The sequence below is a fragment of the Cervus canadensis genome, chromosome 4 (genome assembly GCF_019320065.1).
Source record: "Cervus canadensis isolate Bull #8, Minnesota chromosome 4, ASM1932006v1, whole genome shotgun sequence".
NCBI classification, from domain to species: domain Eukaryota; kingdom Metazoa; phylum Chordata; class Mammalia; order Artiodactyla; family Cervidae; genus Cervus; species Cervus canadensis.
In genome coordinates, this window is record NC_057389.1 from 102,278,168 (window position 1) to 102,288,842 (window position 10,675).

Here is a 10,675-nt window from a genome sequence, read left to right on the forward strand (position 1 = left end):
GCTGTCTGTGGCCTTGGGGGTTCTATGATATTTCAAAGCGAGGAGAGAAACAAGGATCAGGAGTCCAGCCAGCCCCATTTTTCACTTGGCTTTAAAATATGCCCAGAGGCGCCAATCCCAGCTTTCGGGAGCAGAATTCTCCACATTCCCAGTGTGTTTCCGTTGAACCCCAAACCTCAAATACATCCTGATGTCTCATTTTCTCAGTGCACCCCGGGGTGACTTAGGCCAGCTCACTGGGGGCTCGTCAGTTCATTTTGAGTCAACCCGAGGTTTGTCAAAGGAAGGGTTTCTCATCTCAGAAGTTGGCGCCTGTTCCATCAAGCACGGCTGGTTCTCACCAACCCTCTGCCTGCATCTGTGCTGTTCATCTCAGGAGCCTGTGGCTGGCTTGGCACTGCCTGCTAAAATCTGAGCCCCTGCTGACTCAAAGGGGCAGCCCCAGCAGCCGGGCAGGGGCTTGTGGACATTGGCCAGGCGTGAGCCGAGCTCCTGGGTTCACTGTGGTTAATCTGTGACTCCCAGGACACCCTTTCCTCCACTGTCAAAAGAGGGAACTTAGCATGTTTCTTGGTGGCTGCTGCCCAATGGCTGGGGTCTGTGCTATGCCTGGCACACAGTAGGTGCTCAATGAGGAACTTGTTACTAAGTGCGAAGTGAAACTGTTAGTCGTTCAGTCACGTCCGACTCTTTGCCACCCCATGGACTGAAGCCCACAAGGCTCCTCTGTCCATGGAATTCTCCAGGCAAGAATACTGGAGTGGATAGCCATTCCCTTCTGCAGGGATCTTCCTGACCCAGGGATTGAACCTGAGTCTCCTACTTTGCAAGCAGATTGTTTGCCATCTATGCCACCAGGGAAGCCCTCATTATTAAGAGAGAGACAGGGAAATCTCTGGTGGTCCAGTGGTTAGGATTCTGCATTTTCACGGCTGAGGGCCCCAGTTCGATCCCTGGTCGGAGAACTAAGATCCTGCAAGATGCATGGTGCAACCAAAACAAAAAAGAGAGAGAGAGAGAGAGACATAAACACACAGTGGAACTTCAAAGTAACAAGCCATCTCTTGCTGCTTAATCCTGCTGGGCCCTGGGAGGTGGGACTGGAAGTGAGGGGACTGCCACGTCTCAGGACAGACCTGACGCCATTGACGACTGTCGGCCTCCGAGCTGACTTCTGCACGAGAAAGTTAGGAGGCCAGTGGAGATGCACAAGGAGAGCGTCAGTTGGGTGACCTCGCGCTCCAGGGTCAGCACGTATCTCAAGGATGTCTTTTTGAGTGGGAGGGGCTCCTGCGCGATTTTTGCCTGGAAGAAAAGTTCTGGCAGTTATTTTTATTACTGATGTTGCTGTTGTTGGCTTCTCTGTTTAAGAAACAACTGGGATGTTCACGGGCTTCCCTGATGGCTCAGGTGGTGAAGAACCCGCTTGCAATGCAGGAGACCCAGGTTCGATCCCTGGGTTGGGAAGAGCCCTTGGAGGAGGGCATGGCAACCTACTCCACCATTGCCACAGCATTCATAATAGCCAAAAAGTAGGAGGAAGCCAAGTGGCCATCAAATAATGAGTAAATAGGGAACTTCCCTGATGGCTCAGCAGCAAAGAATCTGCCTTCAGTGTAGGAGATGCAGCCAATCTCCAGCTCAGGAAGATCCCCTGAGCCAGGAAGGAAGGAAGCCTGAGAAGAAAATGGCAACCCACTGCAGTATGCTTGCCTGGGAAACCCCATGGACAGAGGAGCCTGGTGGGCTACAATCCATGGGATCCTAAGAGTCAGAGACGACTTGGTGACTAAACCAGTGGGGGTCCAGTGGTTAAGACTTTGTGCGTTCAATGCAAGGGGCATGGGTTTAATCCCTGATTGGGGAACTGAGATCTCTCATGCCACATAGCACAGCCAAGAAATTCTTTTTTTTTTTTCTTTTTTTCCATTTATTTTTATTCGTTGGAGGCTAATTACAAAGAAATTCTTTTTAAAAAGGAGAAACAAACAAAATGTGGCCCATCCACAAAATGGAATATTACTCAGCCATGAGAAGGAAGAGCAGATACATGCTCTAACATGGATGAAACTCAAAGACATCAGGCTGAGAGGGAGAAGCCAGAAAAGAAAGGCCACCTAATACATGATCCCATGTATCCAAAATGTCCGGAACAGGCGAATCCATGGAGTTGGAAAGTAGATTAGTGGTTGTCAGGGGCTGGGGAAGGGAAGTGGGGAGTGAGTGCTCATGGAGACAGGTTTTCTTGTGGAGGATGACAGAAATGTTCTGGAACTAGAAGTGGTGGCTGTGCAGCATGGTGAACATACTAAATGCCACTGAATTATACATTTTAAATGATTAATTTTACTTTATGTGGATCTCACCTGGATAAAAACAAAACAATTTTTAAAAGGAAACAGTTGGGGATAGAGACTTCAGTTGTAAAATGTTGCTGTTTTGAATGAAATTCTTTTCATGAGTGGAAATATAAAATAAAATTTCATCAAGGTATGCACAGATAACAAAATACGGTACATACACACGGGGGCAAACAGTGTGCACAATGTACATACATCTACATGATGGAATATTATTCAGCCTTAAAAAGGACATTCTGACACACACCACGACGTGGATGAACCCTGAGGACGTTCTGTTGAGCAGGATAAGCCGATCAGAGAAGGACAAATACTGCACGATTCCATTTATATGAGGTCCCCAGAGGAGTCACCACCAGAAAGCACAAGAATGGGTGCCAGGGGCTGAGGGAGGGGCGTGGGAAGTTAGTGTTCAACGGGGACAGTTTCAGTTGGGGAAGATGAAAAAACTGTGGCAATGGTTGAACAACAATGCAAAGGTATTTAATGCCACTAAACTGTACACTTGGAATTGGCTAAGATGGTGAGTTTTAAGTTATGTGTATTTTACCACAACTTAATACATAAGCAAATAGGTAGGGCAATCAGAGTCATAACACAGAACTGACCTGTAGCCTCTTGGTCCCACAAACAGCAATTTTGCATCTCCTTTGCTAACAGTATTACCTTAGCCACAGACACACAGAAAGCATGAAAGTTCAAACCCTCTTTTCTATTTTCATTAGGTAATTCTATATAGAATTCTAATTCATTGTAGAATCAGCTAATGGCTACAGTCCATGGGGTCGTAAAGAGTCGGACATAACTGAAGCAACTCAGCATGCATGCACACCAAGGCTCCTAGGAGAAAGTTACAGATGACAAACAGTAGGAAAGGGTGTCCAGGACTCAGGGCTTGAACAGACTAATCCCAGCCTCTTGGGTAACAGGAGGAAGGTGATTTGGTGAGAACAGGGTCTGCTGTCATTTAACCAACTCCAAGTGGGAGGAATTTTCTAGATCCAGTGTCACAGGCCCCACAGGCCCTCGGTGAAGGCAGGACCTAGACAAGAGTAGCTCCCTGAGTCTCACTGGCTGACTTCAGCCCTTCAGATGCCTTGCAAAATCTCCCATCTGTCCAGGGTCTCTGCAGCCCCCAAGAAAGTACACAAGCCCAGGGGACCCCTCAGTCTGTTTTGCGGGGAGTCATCAGCCCATGACTGATGGAAAGCGCCTGCTTGTTTGCTCAGCCACGCTTCCGGAGGATTTTAGTTCAGGGAATACACGTGGCAATGACCTAGGGTTTGGGGTACAGTGTCAGCAAGACAATGTGTGCAAAAACAGGGTTCAAAGGGGCTGGTGTGGATGTGAGAGAGGCAGTCAGAGACAGAGAAAAAGAATTGCTGGAAAACAAAAAGAGACTCACAGACTTAGAGAACTTAGGCTTGCTGGGGGGAAGGATTAGGCAAGGGACAGTTAGGGAGTTTGGAACTGACATGTACACACTGCTATAGCTAAAATGGGTAACCAACAAGGTCCTATAGCACATGGAACTCTGCTCAACGTTATATGACAGCTTGGATGGGAAGGGAAGTTGAGGGAGAACAGATACAGGAATGTGTGGCTGAATCCCTTCACCGTTCACCTGAAACTACCGTAATGTAATCAGCTACACCTCAGTACAAAAGTATAAAAAAAATTGCTGGAAATGTGACAAATGCCCTGAAGACAAACTATCCTCCAAAATGCCACATGCAGGGACTTCTCCCGAGCCAGGACACAGGTGTGGGGAACAGAGATAATGCGGTCATGGGTGACATATCCTATGTCTGAAGGGAGTCCCCCCTTCCACCCTCCCAGCTGCAAATCAGGTTCCTGTCACTTCCTCCATCCAATGAACCACCTTCCTTGGCCCAGTCAATGCTTGAGAGAGAGAGGGCAACTGGGAAAAGCTTACAACTCAAGAAAGTGGGATGAGGAATGGAAAATGGGAGAATTCTCTCCCCATGTTGTTCTTGTTCAGCCACTAAGTCATGTCCTCCCTATCCCTCACTACACCCTGGAGCCCGCTCAAACTCATGCGAGTCAGTGACGCCATCCAACCATCTTGTCCTCTGTTGTCCCCTTGTCCTTCCGCCTTCAGTCTTGGCAGGTCTCTTTCTTTCCTGGGAGGGCCAGGCAGGGGAGGTGAAGTAAGCCTTGTAGATCAGAGAACTGTGACACAGGAGAAAGGACAACAGCTCCGTGGCCTCAAACAAGTGTCCTAAGAGAACTGGTCCTCGGGAAGGCTGAGCATCCCTGGAATTCTTCCGGGGCTGGAAGTGATCTGCTCTGTGGGAACGTCTCAGTCAAGGGCTCATGCCAGGGCTCATGCATTCTAACTACCCAGGTTTACGTGCAGGAGCTTTCTACACGTGAATGCTAAGCCATTTCCAGTAAAGTCTCATCATCAGCTATAAATATAACCACGGTTGAAGTGGTGACAAGCACATAATAGAGTCCTATGGTGCCACAGATGGGCCATGGCATCTGGTCCCCCTTGAGTGGAAAGTCCCCTGGCCAAGCCTCCGGGTTAATGGTACCATCTTGGTTTCTGATAAGACTGCCATTTTCCTGATAATGGACTTGGTACGTACAGGGTGTTCAGTACACTTGAGCCCCCTTCTCTCCCAGGACCACAGAATCATACAGAAAGTTAACAGCAGGGCTGGGTTTCCTGTCTTCTTCAACCCTAAATAATTTCTTTTAGAACAAGACTCCTGTAATAAGGTATAATAGATTAGCTTATTTTTCATATGGACAGAGTTACCTCTCAGCCTGTTCCTGGGTAGTAGAACTCGGATACGTACACCCTACTCTCAAAATGCAAAGCAATCACTATCGAAGCAGCCACAGCTTTAATAATAACCATGTGAATCAGTAATAACAAAACCCGCTACTACTGGCTGGGGGGAGGGGGAAATCGGGAGCTGTTGTTCCATGGGTATAGAGTTTCAGTTTTGCAAGATGAAAAAGTTCTAGAGAGTTATTGCACAACAAAGTGGATGTACATAACACTATTGAACTGTACACTTGAAAGTGGTTGAGATGGTAAATTGCATGTTACATGTTTTTTTTCCAAACCACAGTTAGTAATAGAAAATAAAAAACACAACAACTACTACCGTTCTGACTACCTTGAGCATCTAGAAGCTTCTGGATTCTCACTAAGCCTGTGGATTCTGCTGTGGATTCTCACAACAGCCCTGAGAGGTAGACGTTATTATCGCCACTTTACACCCATGAGGAAAAAGGACTGCAGAGGTAAAACTGGCTTTCCAGGCTCATCCCACAACCAAGAGGGGAGCTGGATTTACACCAAGTCAGTCTGACTCCAAGGCTGTGTCCTCTCCAACACACCCATGGCCTCTGCATAGCTTCATGTCTTCCGTGGTTTCCCTCAAAGAAGAGAAATCATGGGACTCTTATCCTAGGATCTAGAACCGGAAAGGAATCAGAGTTCTGGTCTACCACGTTGTTCTCTTAGACCCAGGATCCCCACTTCCTTTAAAAAGTATGTTTACTGTGGAACAATGGCTACATCTTGTCTTGGGTCTTTTTTTGGCTCTTGGATTGGAAACTCTGCCCTTTGTCTTCAGTACAAAGAAACAGTATTCATAGCAGACCACTATCTCAAGAGTCCTTATGCTTCTGGTCTTTGGGAAGGCCTCTCTCTCCCCTTGGCTGAAGTTAGTGTAGAAGAAAAACTGCTGGCAATTCAGTATTGTTCACTTATTAAACTAGCATTTCTTATACTAGTTTTTTAAAGCTTATAAGATATATACACTTTATTAATATATTTATATCAATATATTATTGCTATTGATATATTACTGATTTACATTACTTACATACTGTATTACACTATATGATATTACACTATATCATATGAAACACATGTTACTTTTTAAATTTTTATTTATTTGACTGTGTCAGGTCTTAGCTGTGGCACACAGGCTCCAGAGTACTGGACTCAGCGGTTGTGGTGCTTAGTTGCCCTGCAGCATATGGGATCTTAATTCCCCGACCAGGGATAGAATTTGCATTCCCTGCATTGCAAGTTGGATTCTTTAAAAAGGAACGCATTTGAGTCAGTGCGAATGAGGTGAATGCACCTAGCGCCTACTATACAGAGTGAAGTAAGTCAGAAAGAGAAAAACAAATGTCTTATATTTACACATATGTATGGGATCTAGAGAGATGGTACTGATGAGCCTATCCGCAGAGCAGCAATAGGAACAGACACAGAGAAGAGACCTGTGGACACAATAGGGGAAGGAGAGAGCGGGACAAACCAAAAGCGCAACATTGAAACCTACACACCACCACATGCAAAAGAGACAGCCAGTGGGAATTTGCTGTTTGATGTAGGGAGCTCAAACCTAGGGAGGTCGAGGTGGTGATATGTGACCACCTAGAGGGGTGGGATGGGGTGAGAGATGGGAGGGAGGTTCCAGAGGGAGGGAACATATATATACACCTATGGCTGATTCATGTTGATGTATGGCAGAAACTAACACAATTTCGTAAACCAATTATCTTCCAATTAAAATAAATAAGTAAATAAGAAAAAAATTAAAAGACGGATTCTTAACCCCTGGACCACCAGGGAAGTCCCTAGTGTTATTTAAATTAATATTTCCCCCTTAGCTATCAAATCATTATCAAGAGTGGGCAAAATATTTTTAGATTTTTTACATTCCCATCAGCAGTGTATGGAATTTCTGGTTGTTTTACATTCTCGTCAATGTTTAACACTGTCAGTCTTTTTTATCTGACCACCTATATAGCACATGGCTTTAGTTTGTATTTCCTAAATCACTATCCTTGGTGAGCACTTAAGCTTGTTTGCCGTTTGCACATCTTCCTTTGTGAAAGGTCTTTTTTTTAAGTCTTTGACCCTTTTTTTTAATGAGTTGTTTGTAGGAGTGGTATATATATTCTGAATACATTTTTTTTTGGTCAGATATGGGCATTGCAAATGTTTTATTTTAGTCAGTTACCTGTTTATTTTTAATAACACCTTTGGTGGGATATTTTTAAAAACTTTATGCATGGAAAATATTTTATTTATTTTTATTCAGAAAATTTTTTGAAATATATTTGACATTTAACACTGGGTCAATTTAAGGTGTATAGCATGCTGATTTTATACATTTCTATATATTTTTCACTAAACTTTCTGTTTTGTATTGGAGTATAGTCAATTGGGGCTTCCCTAGTGGCTCAGAGGGTAAAGCATTTGCCTGCAATGCGGGAGACCTGGGTTCGATCCCTGGGTTGGGAAGATCCCCTGGAGAAGGAAATGGCAACCCACTCCAGTATTCCTGCCTGGAGAATGCCATGGATGGAGGAGCCTGGCAGGCTACAGTCCACGGGGTCGCAAAGAGTTGGAAACGACTGAGCGACTTCACTTCACTTCATAGTCAATTAACAATGTTGTGATAGTTTCAGGTGGACAGCAAGTGACACATTTCTCTATTGTAATATGATTGCCATGGTAGCAATTAGCACCTCTATCTATCATATTACATAATGATCATTTATTTTGAGTGGTGGGAATAATCAAGTTCCAGTCTCTTAGCAAGTTTGATGATTATAATGCAATATGGTTGTCTACATGTGGACAAAACATCTTCAACAAAGATGAGGCTGGCAGGATGACATCCACTCCATTTTCTCCTTATACATGACCTGAGATCCTAAAGTATGTGCCTTTTTAGAGATCTGAACAATCATCTTAAGGACCCTGTAGCTAGAAAGTCTTCATTAGTTGCATAGTCCAAACTCCTCAGCCAAATGAGGAGACTGAGGCTGGGGGACCAAGGTCACGAAGCAGAGACCACACATCACGGCCATCAGAAAGCAAATCAAAGTGAGATATTTAAAGACCCGCTAAAGACAAACACAACTGCAACCATGCAAGCCCACATCACGTAATTTCTTTGGAATACGCTCGTGATAAGATCACATTTCCATTTCCCTCTATGTTTTTCCGACAACAGCTCATGATACAATTTGTACAGCTCCTGGTAACTTTTACCGGGGAAAATTTTGGGGAAAAAAAAGGACCATGTTTCAAAGGCACCAGATCTGATAAAGAGGCAGAAATATTTACTCCATTATTTCAAGAGGCAGGTTCTTTGTTGCTCAGATACTTCCTGTTTTAAAAATAGCTTTCCACCACTGTTCCAGGACTAGAATGTCCTTTCAAATGAACTTGGCTTTGAAGATGTGATTTCATGTCATTGGAGCAAGTGTGTAGATAACCAATCATCCTTTGATAAAATGCTGCTCAGACCAGCTACCCTGGACCCTTGGGTTCCGGTCAGACCATAGCTGGAGCTGGGTTGCTGGACCATGAAGGGGTTGGGAACCAGTTGCCATGGGTGGGAGCCTGGGGGGAGGGCACATCAGCCCCTAAGCACTCCCAAGCACCAGGGTGGTAAATTGATGATGCTGCAGAATCACGAGCTGCCGCCCATCTGACAGATGTGACTGATAAAAGGAAGGTGTCAGTCTTGATTTAGGACCATGCCTGCCGGTTACGAGAGAAGGTCCCACAGGTCTTAGCTGCGTGCACTTGACCATGGAAGGGTGAAGTGATGTCATCACTGAACGGCTTTAAAGCATGTTTGCAGAGAGAGGGAGAGAAAGCAAGGGGTGGGTGAAGAGAAAGTGGCAAAATCCAGAGAGTGAGGCTAGGTGAAGGGAGTTTATTGTACTCTTCTCACTATTATGTTTGGAGAGTTTTCACAACACAGTTTTTCAAACTGGATATTCTTTGTTTTTCAGGAAAGGGTGTGAGTGTTCTCTGCCAAGGAAGAGGCTGAGCGAGAACCCACGGAGTGTGAGTGGATTGGTGGATTTGAAGCTGGCTATTTACACAGCAGTTTCCCAGATGGTGCAGGGGTAAAGAATCTGCCTGCTGATGCAGGAGATGCAGGTTCAATCCCTGGGTGGGGAAGATCCCCTGGAGGAGGGCATGGCAACACGCCCTAGTATTCTTGCTCGGAAAATTCCATGGACAGAGGAGCCTGGCGGGCTACAGTCACAGTTGGACACAACTAAGCATGCACACACATGCAAATTTAGACATCAGGGGTGTGTGTGTGCATGTGTGTGTACCTGGGGAAGAAGGAACAGGGTTTAAAACTGGTTAAGGGGGGTCCCTTAACACCCCACTAACACCAAAAGACAGATCATCCAGACAGAAAAATAAGGAAACACCAGCCTGAAATGACACATTTCAGTTCAGTTCAGTTGTTCTGTTGTGTCCGACTCTTTGTGACTCCATGGACTGCAGCACACCAGGCTTCCCGGTCCATCATCAACTTGCAGAGTTTACTCAAAATCACGTCCATCAAGTCGGTGATGCCATCCAGCCATCTCATCCTCTGTCTTCCCTTTCTCCCACCTTCAATCTTTCCCAGCATCAGGGTCTTTTCAAATGAGTCAGTTCTTCCCATCAGGTGGCCAAAGTAATGGAGTTTCAGCTTCAACATCAGTCCTTCCAATGAACACCCAGGACTGATTTCCTTTAAGATGGACTGGCTGGATCTCCTTGCAGTCCAAGGGACTCTCAAGAGTCTTCTCCAACACCACAGTTCAAAAGCATCAATTCTTTGGCACTCAGCTTTCTTCACAGTCCAACTCTCACATCCATACATGACTACCGGGAAAACCATAGCTTTGACTAGATGGACCTTTATTGGCAAAGTAATGTCTCTGCTCTTTAATATGCTGTCTAGATTGGTCATAACTCTTCTTCCAAGGAGCAAGTGTCTTCTAATTTCATGGCTGTAGTCACCATCTGCAGTGATTTTGGAGCCCCCCAAAATAAAGGCTCTCACTATTTCCATTGATTCTCCATCTATTTGCCATGAAGTGATCGGACCAGATGCCATGATCTTAGTTTTCTGAATGTTGGGTTTTAAGCCAACTTTTTCACTCTCCTCTTTCACTTTCATCAAGAGACTCTTCAGTTCTTCTTCACTTTCTGCCATAAGGGTGGTGTCATCTGAGATTATTGATATATCTCCCAGCAATCTTGATTCCAGCTTGTGCTTCCTCCAGCCCAGTGTTTCTCATGATGTACTCTGTATATAAGTTAAATAAGCAGGGTGACAATATACAGCCTTGACATATTCCTTTCCTGATTTGGAACCAGTCTGTTATTCCATATCCAGTTCTAACTGTTGCTTCCTGACCTGCATACAGATTTCTCAGGAGTAAGGTCAGGTGGCCTGGTATTCCCATCTCTTTAAGATTTTTACACAGTTTATTGTGATCCACAG